The following is a 20,590-nucleotide window of genomic DNA, read 5'->3' as shown; positions in this document are numbered from 1 at the left end:
AAGGACCTGTCATCTTGAGGAGAAAAGAGCTCATGGAAAGTAAATGCAGATAAGTGTTGGTGGGAGAGACAGAGTGATGCTTCCCATCTGATAGTCACCACTTTCTCAGAATTAGGAGTCTGTATTCTTTTGCTTGAGAAGGGGCAATACGATCCCACCAGGATCTCCAGGAGAGTGCTGATGCTCTACCCCTACAGTTTGCTTACAGACTGAATAGCTCACCTCAGGGATGGCCATGGGGGGCCTTTTATTTCCCCTCGAGTGACAGAAAAAATGTCATCAGCATTTCCTCTAGGCAACACCAGGGGGTGCAACAGCTTCTTTCTAGTCTCTGGCTACTTGGACTTTCCTTGACCTCTGTTGGGAGTGTGATGTGTGTACCTCCCTGTGTATCTTCCTGATGAAGCAGTTGAGATGTTGCTAATAGAACACAGAGTCCTTGCATGCAGAATACCTTTGAAAATTCACCTGAGAACTGATGTTTGGCTGTTGACTCAATAGTCCTTCCTGACCGGGAAGGTCCTTCTGTGGTCCAGGGCAAGGTGGACTGGCTGGGACTGCAAAGCAAGAACAGCAACAGGGTGGTGGCAGTGTCTTCAGCAGGTGGCAGTGGCACAATGATGGGAGAGTAGGAAGAACCTGGTTGTCCACAATGGTGATGTGGGGGGTCAGCACTGTTGCCTACAGTTCTGCAAATTGTGCCCTGCATAAGGGTACCCAAGTGAATGGGGGTTAAAATCTAGCCTGAGCTCCACTAGTTAAGCCCTATGTCCCGGAGCCATTTTTCTTAATTCTCCCAAAGGCATGGCAACTCTCCAATCTGAGCATTCAGCAGGAGGAGGAACTTTTCTGAAATTGGGGAAGGCACCTTAGGGAGCTAACAGTGCCCAATTGGTATGAGACCCCTCTTCCTTCCTTATTCTCTCTGGTGTCCACTTTGCTTCCCAAAACACCCTCCTCACACCTGCATCTACTTGTTCAGATTTTCATTTTTGAGGGATGTTTCCTGTCTGAGCCTCCTGGCTCTTTCCTCTTCCTTTGAAACCTCACTTCTCTCTGCCTGCATTGTCCTTTCTTCTGCTGACATCTCCATTCCAGTCCTCAGCTCCTACCTCAGGCAACAGTGTAAATTCACTAGAAATGCTGCGAGTGCCTATTTTGGCCCATGGAAATCTGATCACTTCAGCAATCAAGATGATGAAGAGCTGGGGAAACTCAAAGCTCCTCCTTTCCACCCTAGCACTTACTGCTCTCTCACTGGCTCAGCACATAGTGAGCATCTTATGTGCCGCACACTGTTGTAGGCACTGGGGACAACAGCAATGAACAAAGCAGGCACAAATAAATCCTACTGGAACTTAAGTTCCAGTCCTAGTGAGATTACATTTCCTTTGATTTCACTTCTCTCCTGGTCTGATGCCCTAGAAGTCCTCCTCCTCTCCCTCCCCTCTGGAAGGCTCCCTCCTGGTCCCTGGCAAAGTCAGGACCTAACACTTTGGCTGTGGCACTTGGACACCCTGCGGAGATGAGCTGTTTCTCATGTGGGGAACATATGTGTAAATTTCACTGTCCAAGTGCCTTTGTATCCGGGCCTGGCAAAAGCTCCAAATCATTGTTCTCCACCTTGGGTCACTTTTGTGCATGACTCATTTGTTGTTTTATTGACTGAAAGCCAGTGAAGCTGGGTATGGGCAAGAGTGGCACAGAGCCCAGGCTCTGTGATGTAGCATTTATTAGGAGCTGTAGGGTCATTTTTCCTGTTATTTTTATTGATTGTGGCTGGTATCCTTCGGTAGGGGTCTGTCTGTGGGCTTCTAGTTGCTAGATTTGGTAATGGTCAGCTCTGCCTTTCATTTCTCCCTTCCTTTCTTTTTTACTTAAAAAAAAACTCTAAAAAAAGTCAGAGGATAATATAGCAAATGTTCATGTACCCTCTACTGAAAATGAACAAATGCTAACACTTGCATTGTTTGCCTGAGATATTTTTTCTATCAAAATAACACCTTACAGATGCCACCAATGTCCCTGTGCTATTCTCTCCAGTCCCATGGTTCATTGTCACGACTATGATATATATGCAGGCCATGTTTATGTGCCTGTAAGTGGTGTGTAGTAGTTTTTGTATATAGAACATTTACCATAAGTGGTATTCTACATGAAATAACTGTCTAAAATTTGAGGGATTTTGCTCAGCATTATATTTTTGGTCTCTTCCATTTATACATATAGATATAGGTTGTTCATGTTAACTACTACAAACTATACCATCTAATGAATAATAAAACTTCCTTCTACAATCCCCTCCTGATAGAGGGTATCATTTCTATTTTATTACCGTTACCAACCACACTGCAATGAACATTCTTCCACATATTCCCCACACACAGAGGAAGAAATTTTCAACTGTTTGTAGCTAGAAGTCAGATTGTTGGGTTGAGGGTGCACAGATATTGCAAAACTGCTCTTTTAAGTGGCTGGGCCAAATTACAGTTCCATTAGTAATTTATGAAACAATCTAATTTGTCATCAACATTTCATACTCTGTCTTCCTGCTTTGTTCTCATAGAGACCTCATGTCATACCGTTCAATCATTCCCTACACCACCCTCCTCTCTCTTGTTTCTCCCACATCAGTGCCGGGCCAGGCTTAGTAATGACTTCCTTCTCCACAACATGTTCCCGACTATTCCTCCAGCTGGTGTTTGAGGCCCTGCACAGGATGGGGCTAGGCAACCTTTCCCACATTAGTGCTTACCACCTCCTTGTGGCAAATTCTTCCATGTGCAGACCCAACCACACACACCTTTGCTCATGCTACCATTCTCTACAACTAGCTATAGTGTTAATTTCCAACCTTTAAAAACCTCATTTATTCTTCAAAACTTGTCTCGATGACACCTCTGGAAGCCTTCCCAGATATCTCCAGGCAAAACCCCATCTTGGTTCCCACTGCACGTGACACAATATTTGTCCCAGTAGCTTGAACAAAATCAGACATAAAACCTCTTACCTATCATGCTTGGAAAGTAAGTTTGGCCACATGGACCTCATTCCCCTGTGTTGCTTAGAATTCCTTGAATAAATTAAACAAATACTATATATGTCATACCCTCTCTGGGCCAGTACTAAACAGTGGTGGGCCTTCTGAGAGCTCCCCGTGTGATAAGATGAGAAGCAACACGCATGCCTGTCATCCTCTGAGACAATTGGCCCTTTAGCCTCTGAGGCGTGACTGACTGGATGCCAATTCTAAGTTTGTGTCTCCAGTGCCTGGCACTGAGTAGGGATGACAGTGAGCTTGCTGGTGTGAAACATCAGGCACTAAGCCCTGGCTGTGGTGTGGCTCAGTGGATTGAGTGCCAGCCTACAAACTAAAGGGTCACTGGTTTGATTCCCAGCCAGGGCACATGCCTGGGTTGCAGGCAAGGTCCCCAGTGAGGGGCATACAAGAGGCAACCACACACTGATGCTTCCTCTCTGCCTCCCTCTCTTCCCTTCTCTCTAAAAATAAATAAATAAAACCTTTTTAAAAAAAGGTCAGCCATTGGCTTGGAGAGTAGAAGGGAGAGAAGCGTGTCTCAATTGGCTCTCAGAGGTGCCAGGAGGCCTCAAGCCAACTGCTTTGGGAGTAGCCTGAGAGGCCACATGATTTCTGAGGCTAGGGGTTTCAACTGAAAGAGGTGGGCTTGAGGGTGCAGGAGAGGATGGGGTTTTCTGATCTTCCTCATCCCTGCCCCTCCTGGTCCACCTTCCCCTGTGTCCCTCTCCCATTCCTCCAGGAGCACAAGTTACTCTCACTGATGGCCCTGGTGGTTTCCAACCATATTTCCTGTGTCTCAAGAGGGAAGGTCCCTCATCCAGGTTGCAAATGGAAAAGCAAGTAGTAGCCTCTCCTGAGCCGCCTACCTTTTAGAGCTTTTACCCCACACTGCTCAAGCAACAGAGTTGGGAATGAGTGTCTGGTGTGCTCCCCACAGCCTCTCTGCAGACATTCTATCTCCAGGCCGCTAACTGAAAAGGAGACTTTTTCTCTTATTAACACCTGTTGAAAGTGCAACTGTAGTCCAGCCTCATGTTCTTTGCAGGAGGAGGCTCAATTCCCACTTGCAGAAGGCAGCAGGAATCTGATGCGAGCCTTTCCTGTGGGAAAATACTTCCTGCCACTGCCCAGTTGGATTGGCACCTTATTTAAGCAGGCATAACAATGTGGCCCAATTTGGGGAAGGGAAATGGAAAACAATACCCCTCCATGTTGAGAAGAATATAATGGCCAGAATTGAATGTGAACTCTGACTCATTAGGGTTTGAGTGCAGCAAACCAGGAATTGGGAACCTGTTCTTTAGTCAGTCACTTCTCCCACACACTCAGGCCTTTGGGCTATTTTTCCTGAGTTGAGGACCCCATTTCTTCTCACTGGATTCTCACGATAATTTCCTGACCAGTTTGCTTGCCTCCATTCTCTCCCCTCTAATCTTCTTGGTTCTGGAGATAGAGCCCTCTGTGGCTCCTTATTACCTGTGGCACGATTTCCCAAAACCTGGAACCGCTCTCACTGACATTAATTGAAATGCCTTAAAGAAGTTCAAGAACTTTTCTTTTTATTTGAATACTTATGTATTTGTTTTTTATATATTAAAGTATAAGCAACCCATTGAATCTAAGATTTTACAGATATGTGATTGCTTAGGATGAAGTTGAAGTTCATAAACATAGACTGGCAGAGCTGAAAAGGGCCTGAGAGATCATCATGCCCACTCACATGCCTTTGCCTTCACTCCCAATTCTTATCTCCACCTCTGCTAACTGAACTCCTGCCCAACCTTCAAAACCAATCTCAAAAGCTGCTTCCTTCACAAGTTGCATATGATCTCCACCAATAGAGTGGCAACTCTTTGTAATAACTTCTTCATTTGGGGTGTATTCCTCTACTTCTAGCTCATGCCTGGCTCATAATAGGTCTCAGGTGGTATTTGTGGGAGCAATGAATATCTCTGCCACCTATGGAAACACACAGTGGGTCTCTTTCCCTAGGTGAGTTTCTTGCAGGCTGCTTGGGAGCAGGGACTTCACCTCAGGACTTGGTCATTGTCAAGAGAACCTCACAGACTCTCACAGCAAGGCATCACTGAGCACCCTTTTATTCTGAGACAGTCAGCTCTGGGTATGGGGGAGACACCATAGCTCTCTTGCCATGGAGATACTTCAGTACATTCTCGGCCATATACCTGTCTCTACTCTGTATGGGAAGCAGAGCCCTCCTGTTTGCACAGGCTGGTGACAGGTTCCAGTACCTTTTGATAGGTTGTTCTAAATTGGTTGCATTTAGATGGGTACAGTAAGCTTTAGGTGACCCCCCTCCCATCTTCCCAGTGCAATAAGTAGGACATTTTCAAACTCTGTCTTCCTTGGGCTACTTTTGCAGCTGTGTGAGCTGAGCCATATTCTGGTATTCTTAATAGATTCCCTTTCAGAGAATGACATATTCTTCCTGTCTCCTCTCAAACAGAGTTGGTCTTTCTGCCTATAAAAGTAAAACGTGTGTCTTTTTACTTACTGATGAAGAGCTTATTACTTAAAACCTTTATTCAATAAAGATATAAATATTTTTCTACCCTGTGTTGGAAATATGTTTTTATTTCCCTGTTTTGTCTTTGATTTTGGGTTTATTGTGCTTTGGGATGTTGTGCCAACATTTTATTTTTTAAATGATACTACCAAATATGTTGCTGTTTTCCTTTGTGGTTTTTATGCCTAGAAAGTCTTCTGTCCTCCCAGGTCAGACAAGTCCTCATCTATATTATATTCTCCCCTATTGGTGAGGGAGCCATTCACCCCAACCTGGCCTCCTTGTGGTTCTGGGCTTCCTTCCTCCAGCCTTCAACTAACCCCTCCCCGTGTGGCTGGCTAACACAACCTTTCTTCACCGTAGGCCAAAACATTCAATTAGACTGAGGCTTTAAACATGCTAATGAGGTCAACCCTTTCTCCGTCTCTGCCCCATTCACCCTTTCCGCCCCTTTGAGAGAGGATTGCTTAGTGTGATCCCTGCACTGACTTCTATCTCCTGCTTACTGCTCTCTTTCTTAGCAGCTGGAGAGAGAGGGGAAAAGAAATGAGGTCTAACTTCAAGTATTGGAGGGCTACCTTGCTGTCACCCCCACCTCCAATGTATGCTTTTCACCTCTGCTCAGCAACTACATTTTCAGCTAGGTCCAAATCCAGCGTCCCCCATTAATGGGAAGTCTCAGAACTTCTCAACACTCAGGCCGGAAGAAGTCATGGGGCCAGCAGCCAGAGCTCCTCCAGCAACCCCCAGGCCCCGCTCCTGCCTCTTCTCAGGCGAGCAGGCACTGTTGCCATGGGAACTCCAGTGCTAAATTGCTTTCTGTGTTTGGAAGCTGAAGACCTCAGCTTTGACGCATGTAGCCTAGAAATCGATTGACCTCCAATTAGATTTTTGTCGTTTTCTTGAGGCAACTTCTGTTTACGTCTTGCCTATCCCTCTTGTGGACTGTGTCCCAGAGAGACTCAAGCATTTAACTCAATTTTAGTCAAAAATTATTTATACCTGATTTATTTCAAAAAGGATTTAAGGTGGCTTATGAAGATACATCCAATACTTGAAGAGAGCCTAAATTAGATGTACAAGAGAAAGATGAGACAAGGGGAGAACAAAGGGAACTGGTGAAGAAGTCCTCATAGAAAGTGAACGTCAGGAAGTACTTTCTTGATAAATGAGTCTCAAATTCTTTCATGGCAGATAACAGAAGAGGAGACATGATCAGTTATAAGATTCACAGAAAAAAAGCAAATGAATTGTTTAGTAAAAAGCATGAGAGTTCCAAACCTAAAGAAAACCTGCTTTTTTTTTTCTGGAGACTAACAAAAATCTCTTAGTGTTTTATTCATATCACCCAGAATATTACTGGAAGGAATGGAGGCATATTGTAACCTCAGTAGACAGTCTTTTTTGTTGTTTTTCCATCTTTGTTATTGTTGTTAAACAAATGACACACTTTATTTGTAATGGGAAAAGAGTACAAATAGCTAAATAACCATAGAATACTATGAAGTCTTTAAAATGAGGTGGCTCTTTGTGTTAAATGAAAAGTGTAAAGTGCAAAAAAATGTATATAATCTGACCCTACCATCTAATTTTTTGTATATGCACAGAATATCTCTGGCAGAATGCCCAAGAAACTGGAATAGGGGTCAAGGAGACTCACTTTTCTCTGAATTCCCTTTTGCATTCTCTGAATATTTTTGCCATGTGTATGCATTAACTATTCAAAAATATTTTAAATGAGTAACATGCATACACACAAGAGTGGTTAAAAGGTGGAGAAATGGGGGGAAATTAAATGTAAAAAATTTAGAAAAGAAAAATCTTTAAAGAATTTTTATCTCCTAGATCTGACTACTTTTCACCCTTTTGTTTAAAGCATACTTTTTCCAGTATAAACCAGCACAACCTTTCTGCAGGACAGTATGTTTCAGAAGCCTTGTGCATACCCTTTGATCTGGCGATTCTACTTTTGAAAATGCATGCTAAGAAAATCAAACAAGTGCCCAAAAATGGGTGTAGAAAGATGTACATCAAAATGTTGGTTATGACGTGAAGAGAAGGGGAAGAAATTCTAAATGCCTTACAATAAGCAACTGGCTAACTAAATTATGGAGCATCTCAACAGTGGGGCACTATGGAACTGTTGAGTATGCTTCCCAGACTGCATCAGTCCTCACTAGCATACTCTCTCAGCACCCTGTGTCTTCTTTCTTTGTAGTTATCATGGTTTAATTATATTTGTTTCTGCGTGTTTACTTAACACCCCCCCCCCCCCACATACACACACAACTGGCAGGTCCATGAGGATACTCCTTACTGTATCCTAAGTACTTGCAAGGTGCTTGGCACATAATAGACAATAAATATTTGTTGACTAACTGGCTGAATAAATGAATGAAAAATGAAGGCAGTTTTTCTCTCATCTATCTCAAATGTCCCTCATCTCTAGCTGGGCCTGTGCATACTTGTACTTGTCTCTAGTCTCTATGGCAGCTGATACACATCTTCCCCAGCTCTTCAAGCCTTGACTACATACCCCCTCCTACTTCTAGGTGATGATCTCATTTACTTCTCAGAGAAAATAGGAGTCAGCAAGTGGGAGTTCCTCTCTTGCCCTCCCCTACCTTTCTGGGCCTTATTCTGTAAGCTTCAGAACCAGGCCTGTGGTAATGCAAGCTAGTGTAGGTAAGGTGGATAGACAAGAAGCAAAAAGCAGATATTCCACCCACTTCTTTCCCTGGACTTCTCTCCAGCAATCCCCCCTTCCTTTCACCATTAGAGCTCTTGAGAGAGTAAAATATCTTCTGTCTCCTATTCACTCTGTTTTTATTTGCACTCAAGGGCACAGTGAATATACTGCTTACACACTATTATCTATCCATGCAAGGTACTTTAAAATAATTTTAGTCTTATTTTATTTTTCCCTTTCATCTACAGTCCCCACTTCCATCCCCTCTCAGTGGATTGTTATGTGTTCCTGGATATATAGATGTCTCTGAGAAATATATAGTGTCTTGTCCTGGCTGGGTGGCTGAGTTGGTTGGAGCATCATCTCATACATCAAAAGGTTGCGGGTTTGATTCCTGGTTAGGGCTCATACCTAGGTTGTGGGTTCAATCCCCAGTCAGGGTACATATGGGAGGCAACTGATTGATGTTTGTCTCTCACATTGATGTTTCTCTCTCTCTCCCTCTCTCTCTTCTCCCTTCCCTCTCTCTTCCTGTCTCTTTGTTTTTGAGGTCTATCCATGTTTCTGTGTACACACCTAGTTTATTACTTCTAACATGGCATGTATCTGACACATTTTACTTCTCTGTTCCTCTGAGACTGGACATCTTGGTCAACTCCCTGTAACCACAAATAATGGTGCAATAAACCTTTAACTTGCTCTTGTGGACCTGGGCAAGAATTTGTCTAAACTAGCAGTTCTCAACTTATGATCCAAAGACACCCACTCCCCTAGGAGTTCCTGAGACCCTTTCAGAGGTGTGCAAGGTCAGAACTATTTTCAAGATAATACTAAGCCAATATTTGCCTATTTCACAAGGTTGATGTTTGCACCAAGGGCAAAACTGCTGACAGCTCAGCTTGAATCAAAGTAGTGGTACCGCCTGTAGCACTGGTCACTGTCTACTTTACTACCACATATTCATAGGTCTAAAAAAGCTAGTCTCACTGAAGAACAGCTTTGATAAAGCAGTAAAACTTGTTCACTTTATTACGTATGCACCCTTGAGTTCAGCACTTTTCCATATCTGTGTGATGGAGCGGGAAGAACACACCCAGCGCTTGTGCTGCGTGAGGAAGTGTGTGGCTTTCTGGAGGAAAGGCGCTTGTGCGATTGTTTGAGGGTGAGTGCAGCAAGCTTCTTTTCATGCAACTCATTTGTACTTGAAAGCACAACTGACAGACGGACTTTGGTTATTCAGACTTGGGTGCCTGGCAGACATTTTCTCAAAAATGAGTGGAGTGAATCTGTCGCTTCAAGGAAAAGAGTTGACAGTGTTTGTCACCAAAGATAAAATTTGAACTTTCAAGTGAAAATCAGAATTTTGGAAAGCTTGTTTCTTCCACCATGTGCTTGACAGCTTCCCAATACTTAAAGGCTTCCTCTGCCTGCCCCTTAATTCTTTATGACCTATTGAGAGTATCAAGTCCCTCTTCCAGAAAATCCTCATGTCAAGAGTGCTAGCTGCCCACCTGGATTGCTAAGGCTGTATGCATGAGAACCTGTGCCATGTCTGTTGGCCGAGTTGCCAGGGTACCTTGTTCTGCATGTCAGGGGGCTTCATGAAAGTGTTGGGTTGGTGCATCAGGAAAGCAGCCACTTCAGATCCAGGAAGAGACCCAAAATGCCATGATGCAAAGCTCACACATCAGTGCTCCCTTGTCTTTCCATTCTCCTACTCGACCTGGACTGTTTCATTCATTGTGGCTTCACATGCTTCTGAGAACTGGTGACTGCTCCTTTTCTATCCCCAGCCCCCTCTGCTGAGCCCCAGACTATACAGCCTATCCCAGAGGTACTGCATGCACTGTGGCCAAGCTAAGGTCTCTCCTCCCCCTCCCTGCACTTGCTTCTCTCCCAGGGCTCCCTAACTTGGAGAATGGCAGCACCCGTTCTATCCCTATGTCCCACTAGTGTCTCTGCCCTTCCTCTCTATACCATCACCCCTCTCAAGGCAGCTCCTCATCACTTCTCATCCACAGCCTTCCACAGCTCCCAGATGCTCTTTCCAGCTCTCTCCAATCAGCCTTCAACATTGCAGAACCCACACTGATCTCCAGGTCACTTCCTCTCCTAAAACTTTCTGTGATTCCCTGTTACCTTCAAGGTAATATCCGCACCTCTTATTATGACACTTAAGGCTTCCGTGGTCTGGTCTCAACTACTTTACCTTCTATCTGACTATACTAGATCACTCCTTTTCCTCCCCAAACATCAGATATCTTCATACCTTATGCTCCTGATCAAAACGTCCCCTTTGCCTGGAATATCTTCTCTCCAACTTTCATTTTATTGTAAATGCTACTTCCTTCTTTAAGGACTACCTCAGTATCACCTTTTCTTGATGCCCTCCCCTTCCTCTGACAGATGAAATTCAACTCCAGGTGCTGGCAACTGGCAGTTAGTGGATGATTGGGGAAAACTGAGTTGCATCAAATGAGGGCTGGAGCCACTGAGGTGGCAGAATTTGGGCTGGCCCCTAAAGGAATAATCTTAATAGCAACTAACATTTACTGAACACTTATCATGCATCAGAACTTGATCCATATACTTTATATGAATTCTCATTTCATTCCTCTAACAAACCCAAAGTAGCATTATCTTCCTTTAGAGATGAAGGAACTGAGACCCACAGAGGCATAGCAGTGGCCGCTGGTCTTTACTGCAGAACACTTTCTTGCCTTACATATTAAGTTGGCAGAGTAGGGACATCATCTAGAATCACTTGCAATTGTGTGTCTCATTCACATGGGGGATGGGGTGGGGAGTGCATTTGGCATTGGAAGTATGAGGCCATGGGTTGAAGTACAAGGACTGGCCTGAAGTCTAATGCCAGCTCTGTCTAGCTGTGTGACGTTGAGTCAGGGGAGTTATGCTCTGACTGTGGTACCACCAACATTGCACAACCTTCAGCAAGTCACTTTGGTTTCTTCCTATACTTGTAACACAAGAGAGTTTTGCTTTAGAGCCATTGGATGTTTCCACTTATTGCTCATTATCCAGACACTCAAAGAAGAAAGGGGAGAAAACCCCACCCGGAGAGAACCATGGTAAGGGGTCAGGTCATGCCAACCTGGGGAATTGTGGAGTTAGAGGTGTCTGGCAACAGGAAATATTTCCTGAAGACACAGGCAGTAGACCCTGATAACCTGGAAGGGAGCTCAGGGCTCCTCATCAACATACACAAAACACAACTCCCCTGACCCTCTGGGAGATGCCCCCACAGTCTTGGTCCTCTCTGCTGAGGCAGGCCTTGAGCTGATTCAGACGCCCAGCTGCCTATTGCCATGGCAACAGTCCAACGTGCTTTGCATAGTGACAGGGATGCTAGGCTTTGCTAACAAAGTGCTCTGTAAAGGACTCCATGTTTTTGGCAGGAACAATTCTGCCTTCTCTTTTACATGGATAACTTTGGGGGCTGTGAGGGACTTGGCAAGTGACTTCCCCTATCTTGGCCTGCACCCCTGGGCTTTCCTTGAAGGCACAAGTTGGCAGCTTTTGGTTTTTCTATTTCCAAATATACCCTCACTGGCCCCCTCCTGTCCACTCCCCCTCCAAAGGAAAGAATGGTTTTTCCCTTACTTAGAACTCCAGTGAACTCAGCATGTTTAAGAAAACAGTACAAATGGACTGTTCTAATCACTTCTATACCCTTGGATGGTTGCTAGGTCAAATAGTCTTCAATGCCCTTTTCTCTATTCAGGTTGCCCAGTGATTTTCAGGATTGAAGCAGGAAGACCTTGCATTGTCCTAGTGAATGATTCTTTGGAGCAGGAAACATAATTAGAATTCTGAGTAGGATGGGAAGGAAGTCAGGCAGACTTCCTGGGTGAATTTCTGCTCTTACCACTTACAAGCTATATGATCTTGGACAAGTTATTTGACTTTCTTTGGCCTGTTTCCTCATACATGCCATGTGGATGATAATAGTGGCCTTTCAGTGGCATTATTCTAAGATTGTTATGAAGTTTAAATATATCTTATGCTTGACTGCTTCTTGCTGTTTGCATTTATTTCCCTGATCTTTGTCCATCATCTCTTGCCTGGAACAGTATGATAGCTACTTGACTTTCCCATTTCTACTTGAACCCGTCCAATCTATTGTCCACATAGTAGACATGGTAGTCTTTTAACAATTTAAATCAAATCTTGCTGCTCCCTTACTTCAAACTCTCAAATAATGTTCCATTGCACTTAAAACAAAATCCACCCTCACCTCCTTCACTCTAGACATGCTAGCCTTTTTCCCATTTCTCAAAAACATCAACATCCTTTTCACCTCATGGACTTGGTACTTTCTCTTCCCTCTGCTAGCTCCTTGTCATCCTGAGTTCTTAGCTCAGAAAGACCAGCCTCAATCACTTATCCAAACTAGCTCTCCATATCTACCCCATCACTCGCCATCACATCACCATGTTGATTTTCTTCATTGCACTTCTGCTTAGCACAAGCTCGCCCTACCTTGGTTATTAGTAGATGTGGTCTTGTCTGTCTCCTCTGACTAGACTGTAAGCTTCTTGTGTCTGTCCTGTCCAACACATGCTTAACCCCTTCTTCTGCCCTGCTTCCATTGTCTGGCTAAAAGGCAGAGTGTGATTCAATACACCTGTGGCCTCCAAAGTGGGTGCATAATCTACTGGGGTACAGGGAGAAAATATTAAAATTCCTATTGATATTTGTTTTTATACTTAATTTCCATATTTGTTTATGTTTCATAATTTATAAAATTGATTAGCACAGTACTACATGTATGCCGTTTATAAATAAATATCCATATGTCAGGAGATAAGTTCAAAAAGACTTGGAGACCACAGCTATCAGGATGCAAACTGGCAAGCTGTTGGCAGCACGTGGACTACATATAGAGTGGATTGGGCCAGCTAGAGGTTTCTCAGGTTGGAGGTTAAGTGCTTTGGGGGCCAGGGTGGGGGTGGGCTGTGTACACACTTCAGTTCTCCATCACCCCCTATTGCTTCCTCCAGCCTACTTCACAAACTTCCCTGTACTTCCTAACCTTCAGAAGCACATGCATTTCCAACCCCGGCTAGGGTTTCCTTTGCAAGTCCCTTGTACTCTAAAGACCCTTGTACTCTAGAACTTGGTGCTAGTCTATCTCCAGGGGCAAGGATGTGAGAAAAACCAAGGCCTAGGAGCCCGCTAAGGGCAGCCGCTGGGGCCTCTCATTCTTGTGTCCCCTGATGAGAACTGCCTAACAGTATTTGTGATCAAATCATTTGAAAATGTAATTAATATCAGTACATAGGACAACCACTTTCCAAATATCTGAGCTGAAAGGGCCATGAGGAACTGATTAGGTTTATATATTTTACTCAACAAGGGAAACTAAATGATGGGTCAGAGAGGCCCAGGACACATGTAAGGTCATGAAACAGACAGCCAGCACTCTGTCTCCTGTGCCAACCTCTCAGCTTAGCTCTTAGGTTTTATGCTCATTTATGATCCAGGTCTTGGCTGGTTCTGCCTCCATGGCCTTGGCCTTGGCCTGCTATTCATCAGCATCAACTCTCAAAGGCACTCTGACTTTTTTACTTGGACAGGACCAAAAAGGAAAACATATCCCAAATCACAATTCCGCAGCTTCCTGCCTCCCCTAAACTCACTTTCTATACACCCACACCCCCTTTCCTTGGGTGTTAATGGCATTGTCACCCTTCTAGTCACTTGGGTCCCAAATACAAAGTGTTCAACTCCCCTTGAGTGAGGACCTACTATGTATTAAACACTCTTTTTAAAAATTAGGCTTTTTTGCCCCCACTGGTGTGGTTTAGTTGGTTGGAGCATCATCCCATACACCAAAAGGCTCTGGGCTTGATTCCCAGTTAGGGCACGTACCTAGGTTATGGGTTCAGTCCCCAGTTGGGGCATATATGAGAGGCAACCAATCAATTTTTCTCTTTCTCTCTCTCTCTCTGTCTCCCTCCCTTCCCTTATCTCTGAAATCAATAAACATATCCACAGGGGAGGATTAAAAAATAAATTAAAATTAAAAAAATTAGACTTTTTATGGACAATTACATAAACACCAAAAAGTGCATACATCAAAAGTGCACACCAACAAAGTGCACACTTTGTCCTGGCTGGTGTGGTTCAGTGGGTTGAGTGCTGGCCTTGTGAACTGAAAGGTTGCAGGTTTGATTCCCAGTCAAGGCACATGCCTGGGTTGGGGGCCAAGTCTCTGGTTGGGGGCATGCAAGAGGCAGCCAATTGATGTTTCTGTTGCACCTCAATGTTTCTCTACCTCTCTTTCTCTCTCTCTTCACCTCTCTCTAAAAATAAATAAATAAAATCTTTTAAAAATATTTTACTTATTTATCTTTAGAGGGGGAGGGAAGGAGTGAATATCAATGTATGGTTGCCTCTCATGAGTCCCCTGCTGGGAACTGGCCTGCAACCCAGGCATGTGCCCTGACTGGGAATTGAACCCCGATTGTGTGGTTCACAGGCCCGCGCTCAATCCACTGAGCTACACCAGCCAGGGCAAATCTTTTTTTTAAAAAAGTGCATTCTTTGATGAATGATCACAAACTGAACACACCTGTGGACCCACTACTCATGTCAAAACCACAGAAGCCCTCCTCGGGACACTTTTTAGGCATCATTGGAGATATTCCGGCAACAGCTCTGTGGGAAAGTGTAAATAGTTCAATCTACTTTACAGACACCTAATTATTTTTCTTTAAACCAACTCATTTAATTCAGCCTGAATACTCAAGAAATTACACATTTTATGCACTAATTTTTCCTCTAATTATTATTAGAGTCTAATATGCATGAGAAAAATGCATGACTCTTAGACTTAAAAAGCTCATCCATGCATATATAAAATTCCCTCTCATACCATGACCTCATGCACCACTAGCAAATGTGTACTGCTCTTTGGGGAACATTCTATTGTGCTGTAGGAATAAACAGAGGAGAAACCTGTTTACATTTGGGGAGACTGGAAAAAGCTTGAAGCAAGGTGAGGAAGCATATGCAATGGACCTGACATTCATGAAGAGGCCATGGCCATTGGAGCTGAGTTTACTTTGGCTGCAAGGGTGAGAGAAAGCTTCATGGAGGAGGAGGCTGGGTTTTGAGAGACTGTATGACCTTTCACAAGCAGAAATGGAAGTAGAAGAAAAAGCATTCCAGACAGAAGGAACAGAAAGCAGAGAGCACTTATTTGGGGCTGAAAGAGCAGTTGGTTGGTGCTTTAAGCTTGAGGGGCTATGACTGACATGCAGTTGGAAAGTGTCTCTGATACAGCATGCTTCATGAACTGCCAAGGGCCAGCCTCGTCTATGGCCTGCTGGAGTCAGAGTAATTGCTGTGTGTTAGAATTCTCTCTCCTCAAGGAACGTGTACCTGTAGATTCCTTACCTAGGAGTGGAATGTATACTGGTCACGGCAGATAGAGATAACAGAGTAACAAAGAACCAGGTTGGGAGTCAGCATAACTTGGGTTGTAATCTTAACCATGCCACTTACCAGGTTCACCTCTTTTCCTGATTCCATTTCCTCATCTAGATAATGGGCCCTCAAAATATGCAGTCATAAGGTGGTTGTGAAGAGTAAGCAAGAGCATGACTGAAGTGACAATCTAGGTCTTGTCCCATCTTGGGCTCTGGAATACAGTCTAGTGATAGTACTGCCTTGTCCCCCTACCCCCAGCCCTGAGTGTAGCTGGATATGACTGACGAGGGGACAACAATGAGCCTAAACACTATCAGTATGGGGAGATGGGCCCAGAGTTACTTATTTCAGGCCTCAGACTTCTCTGCCCCCTGTTCTGGTGTGTTCGAGGTACCAAGTTGGATCAGGGACCAGTGGAATGGTGTGGCCTGGCCCTCTGTCCTTCATAAACACAGATGCTTCTGGCCTGCCTTGGCTTGCACATGTGCCAGGAAGATACTGCAGGAGAGTTAAGGCCCTCCTAATTCCACCACACCTTGGCTGGCCCCAACCCCCAGCACAATGCTCAGTGCAAAAAAATGGTTTAACACCTTTCCATGGTCAAAAACAGCTGTCACCAGCACCACACATAGCCTGGGTGTCCACCTAATAAGTAGGAATGGGTGTGAACATTTTGAGAGGACCCCTGGGTTGGTGGATATACAAGGACCAAACCTATGAAGCTTTTGGAAGAATTGTTAGAGAGCAAAAGAGAGGTCAGAGGAAAAGGAGGAGAGAAGGAGTCTGCATGAGCAGGGTGGCTTGGCCTGTCCTGATTCACCAGCAAACACTTAACTGACACAATCTCTGCTCCAGGCCCTCTACAGGGCTTACTCAAAGACTCAGATTCTGACCCACCCTTCAAGAAACTCAGAAGCTGTTGGACCAGGGAAGATCCATGAGCACATGGAAGATTTCCAACAAGTTCAGGACATCTATGTTTGGGAACAAACGAGTGACTCAGACATCCAGGGGTGAAGGCACCTGGGAGAGGAAGTGAGCTCTGCAGACCAGGGGTGGGTGGGGAGAGGGCTTTCATGGGATGGTAGGGTTTGAAGTTTTTGAGGAGGTATAGAATTTGGGAATAGTAGGGAGAGATAGCGAGAAGGGTATGAGAAGGACTTTTTGGCAAGAGAAGGAATTTTTGGCAAGCACCCACTGTGTATCTGGTGCCTACAAGTTAGATGTTTCCATAGTCCATTGTACAGATGAGGAAATGGAGCCTAGAGAAGATAAGTAACTTTGTAGGTTTACAACAGGTAGAAATGACAGAGTGAGGGTTTGAATCCAGATTTCTCTGACTCCAAAGTTGTCCTGGCTTGCTTTACCCTGGAATGGTAAATCACAAGGATGAGGTAAAGAACAGAATGAGTAGCCCATAGAACGAATGGGCAGAAGGCTTTATTTCAGAGAATAAAGAATGAAGGTGAAGAGGTCAGATGGGGTGGGTTCTGAGTATCAGCTAGAGAGCATGGACTTAACACTTTCAACAAAAGATCATGGTGAGGTTCTGAGCAATGGGCTGATGCGATTTGGTTTATATTTGTAAACACTCACTCTGGCTGCAGTTTAAAGAATAGATTATAAGATGCAGAGGTAGAAGCAGGGAGCCCAGTGAAGAGGATGTTCACCCTTAGTGGCACAGGGGAGGGATAATTGTAGTTGGGGCCACGGTGAGGGAAGTGTAGGTAACACTTGAGAAGCTCGTCTATGAGAGTTTTAAGGAACAACTTACAGAACTCAGCAAAAGGCCAGGGGAGGCAGAGGAAAATGTTAAAGATGTCTAAAGGTATTCTCCATCTAATTCAGATTGTAAAGACGGATATAGTGTAAAAGGTACAAAATTTGGAGAGAGATGGACAGGGCTTCAAATCCTGGCTGCCCCATGTACTGGTTGGGTTCATTTTGGCAAGGAGTGTGTAATCCCCAGAGGCAAACAGAGCAGGGAGGCCCAATGACAAAAGATGCTAAAGCAGCTACTTGTTGTGGCCATGGGAATATTGGTGACTAGGTGAGGGGAGCTCCAGTTGGAGATGAGGAGGGGCTGGGGCTGCAGGGGGCCAGCAGAGACAGGGAGGTAAGGACATGGGATACCAGGTATAGATTCCCCTTGTGAGAGGCTCAGTCAAGAAAAAGAGAGAGAAGAATGATAAGGTGCATAGAGAAAAAGGAAGGGTCTGTGTCTACTATTCTCTTTCAGTGTATTTTCTACTCAGAACCACTTGAACACATGTGTAGACCCAGTGAGAGGAGCCAGTGGGGAACTTGGTCTGCCCTTTCTCACCTCAGTTCAGGTGTCTATAAAGCAGAATGAACTATTTACACCTCCCTACAGGGCTGTTGTCAGAAGATCTGCAATGGTGATGATGATGCCTAAAAATCTGCCCTGAGGAAGGCTTCTACAGTCCTGGTCAGGCTCAGCTTCTTAACCTGAGTAGTGGGTCCATAGGGGTGTTCAGTTTGTGATCATTCACTCATTCTTCAGCCTCTCTGTCAATCCTCTTACTCTCCATACTTGCCAAACACACTTGTTCCTAGTCCACCTTCCACACCTGGTCCTCAGGAATATAATTTGGGGTCTCAAGTCCACAGCCCAGTTGAGTCCAATTCTATTTTGACTTTTAGGGTATCCATACACAGTTTAGAACCATCTCAAGAGTCATGGTTCTGTCTCTTGTAGCCTCTCTAGGCATTTTTCAGTCCATGAGGACAACCTTAAACCAATCAAGACTCATATCTAGGATCAATCACAAGTAGATAAGAGGGCAAGGGCCACATATTTCTCAAACCTCTCCTTCAAGATTTTTACCATATTCACAAATCTATTTTCCCAAGATGCTTCACTTTTCACCCTTCACATTTGCTCTGGGACCTCTTTTTCACAACTCCTCTTTTCTGGGATCTGGCAGGACCCCTTGGAGGCCTCCTGCTACATTCTACAATGAGCTGCAAAGCCAAGCAAGGATGACACCATCCTGTGACTTCTCTGTGTGATTATCTGTCTCTGCCACTAAGCTGGGTAGCCTGGAAGGCAGTGTTTGCCTCCCTCAGTAGTCTTGGTCTGCTGGCATGAAGGGATCTGTGGGGTTGTTGAAGAGAACTGAAGAGACCCTTAATAGGTGGGAGCCTGGCGAGAGTGGTTCCTAGCAGGAGTAATGTCTCAAATATTTAACAGTGTGCCCTTTCCCTTTCTGTATCTGGCCTTTACGCAGAATAACCCAGCCCAAGGGTCACTTCCTCTGAGAAGGTATCTCCTAGCTACACCTGCACCAATGGTGCTCTATGGCTGTGACTATGATAGACAGGCCTTCTGTCTACATTTGCAGGTGTCTGATGACATTAGCGTTGGGCAGTACCAAACTCTGCTAAGTAAGTGAAATCACTCAAGGTTGTCTCACTCTGGCAGAGTTTATTCCAGGAGCCATGGCCCTTCCTCGTTCCCAGGGTATGAGAGCCAGAATGAGCTGCTGAGCCAGCACAGCCTGCCCCATGTCACTTGTCCCACAGGGCTGCAGCACTTATAGTGAGCAGCTGCATGTGTACATGCACGTGTGTGTGAAAGAGAGAGAGGGAGAGAAATTGAGAGTGTATGTGTGGATTTACAGTGGGGCTCATGGAAGGAGCCCTTTCATTGGCTGCTGAGGGTCCCCGTTCCAGTCTGTGAATCTCTGAGCTGCCAGCTCTGCCCTCCCCTGGGAAAGGCAAAGCAGGCGAGGGAAGGGTGAGTGGAGTGAGGCTTCAGGTGTGTCTGACAGGAAAGAGGCATCCAGCTGTGTTAGCTCCAAGCCTGCAGCCTGGCAGGCTCATGCTTTACCTAGATTTCTGCAAGTCTCTGTCAAGATTGGAGCCCAGAGTCCACTGGCAGCTATCACTTACAGAACTGGATCCATCCCCCAACGGAGCAGGGAGCTGTGTGACTTAAAATTCCTGGGTAGCACATTCCTTCACTGGTCCCTGTCACACTCCTGGATTAGGCTCTGTCATTGGCCCCTCGCTCCTGCAAGCTTCTGCAGACGAGTGAGCTCGCGGCAGCAGAAATGACAGCGTTGAGAGCACAGGCAGCTAGGGACAGTGAGGGCAGGCGAGTCGGATCCCCGAGGGATCCCGTGCTGGCCCCATCTGCAGAGGCATATGAGGTGGGGGCCATGCTCAAGGCTTGCTAGGGTTCTAGAACCTGAGCTGCTCAACCTGAGGAGCACTAAGCAAGGGGGAGGGGAAGGGAGAGGGAGAGACAGAGAGGAAAGGAGGGAGGGAGAGAGAGAGGGAGGGAGGGAGGGAGTGAGTGAGGAAGGGAGGGAGAGAGAGAGGGAGAGGAGGAGAGAGAGAGAGAGAGAGAGAGAGAGAGGCTGAGAGAAGCTCCTAGCAGGCTATAGTCCAAGTGAGAGGGTCAGATCTGGACAATTGTGTGCCAGGGGTACAAGTGGGATTTGGGTGAGCCATGTGTGTGAGAAGCAAAGCTGAGGTGATGTAAGCACCTGGGGAGGAGCACAGGCAGAAGAGGAGGAGGGGGGAGGAGGAGGAGGAGGAGGGGGAGGAGGAAGAGGAGGAGGAGGAAAAGGAGGAGGAGGAGGCGGAGGCGGCAGCGGCGGCTACGGGGCGGCTGCCAGTCCAGAACAGAATGATGGGCAACTCTCACCACAAGCAACCGAGGAGTAAGAGCCAAAGCAGGATGCATTCAGCAACAGGTACTCTCTTCCCTTCCCTCCTTTTTTCACGACTCCTACAGCCAGGGCCTCCCCAGCTGCAGCCGCGGGGCCCCTGACCCTTGGTGTGACTTGCAGGAGCTGGCAGGGGGCGGGGAGAGAGCCCAAGGGAGATGCGGGTGAACTCCCAGCTCCCC

This window comes from Sturnira hondurensis, unplaced genomic scaffold (genome assembly GCF_014824575.4).
Source record: "Sturnira hondurensis isolate 20B ecotype Veracruz unplaced genomic scaffold, ASM1482457v3 Scaffold0000982, whole genome shotgun sequence".
NCBI classification, from domain to species: Eukaryota; Metazoa; Chordata; class Mammalia; order Chiroptera; family Phyllostomidae; genus Sturnira; species Sturnira hondurensis.
Note: the sequence above shows the minus strand (reverse complement) of the source record.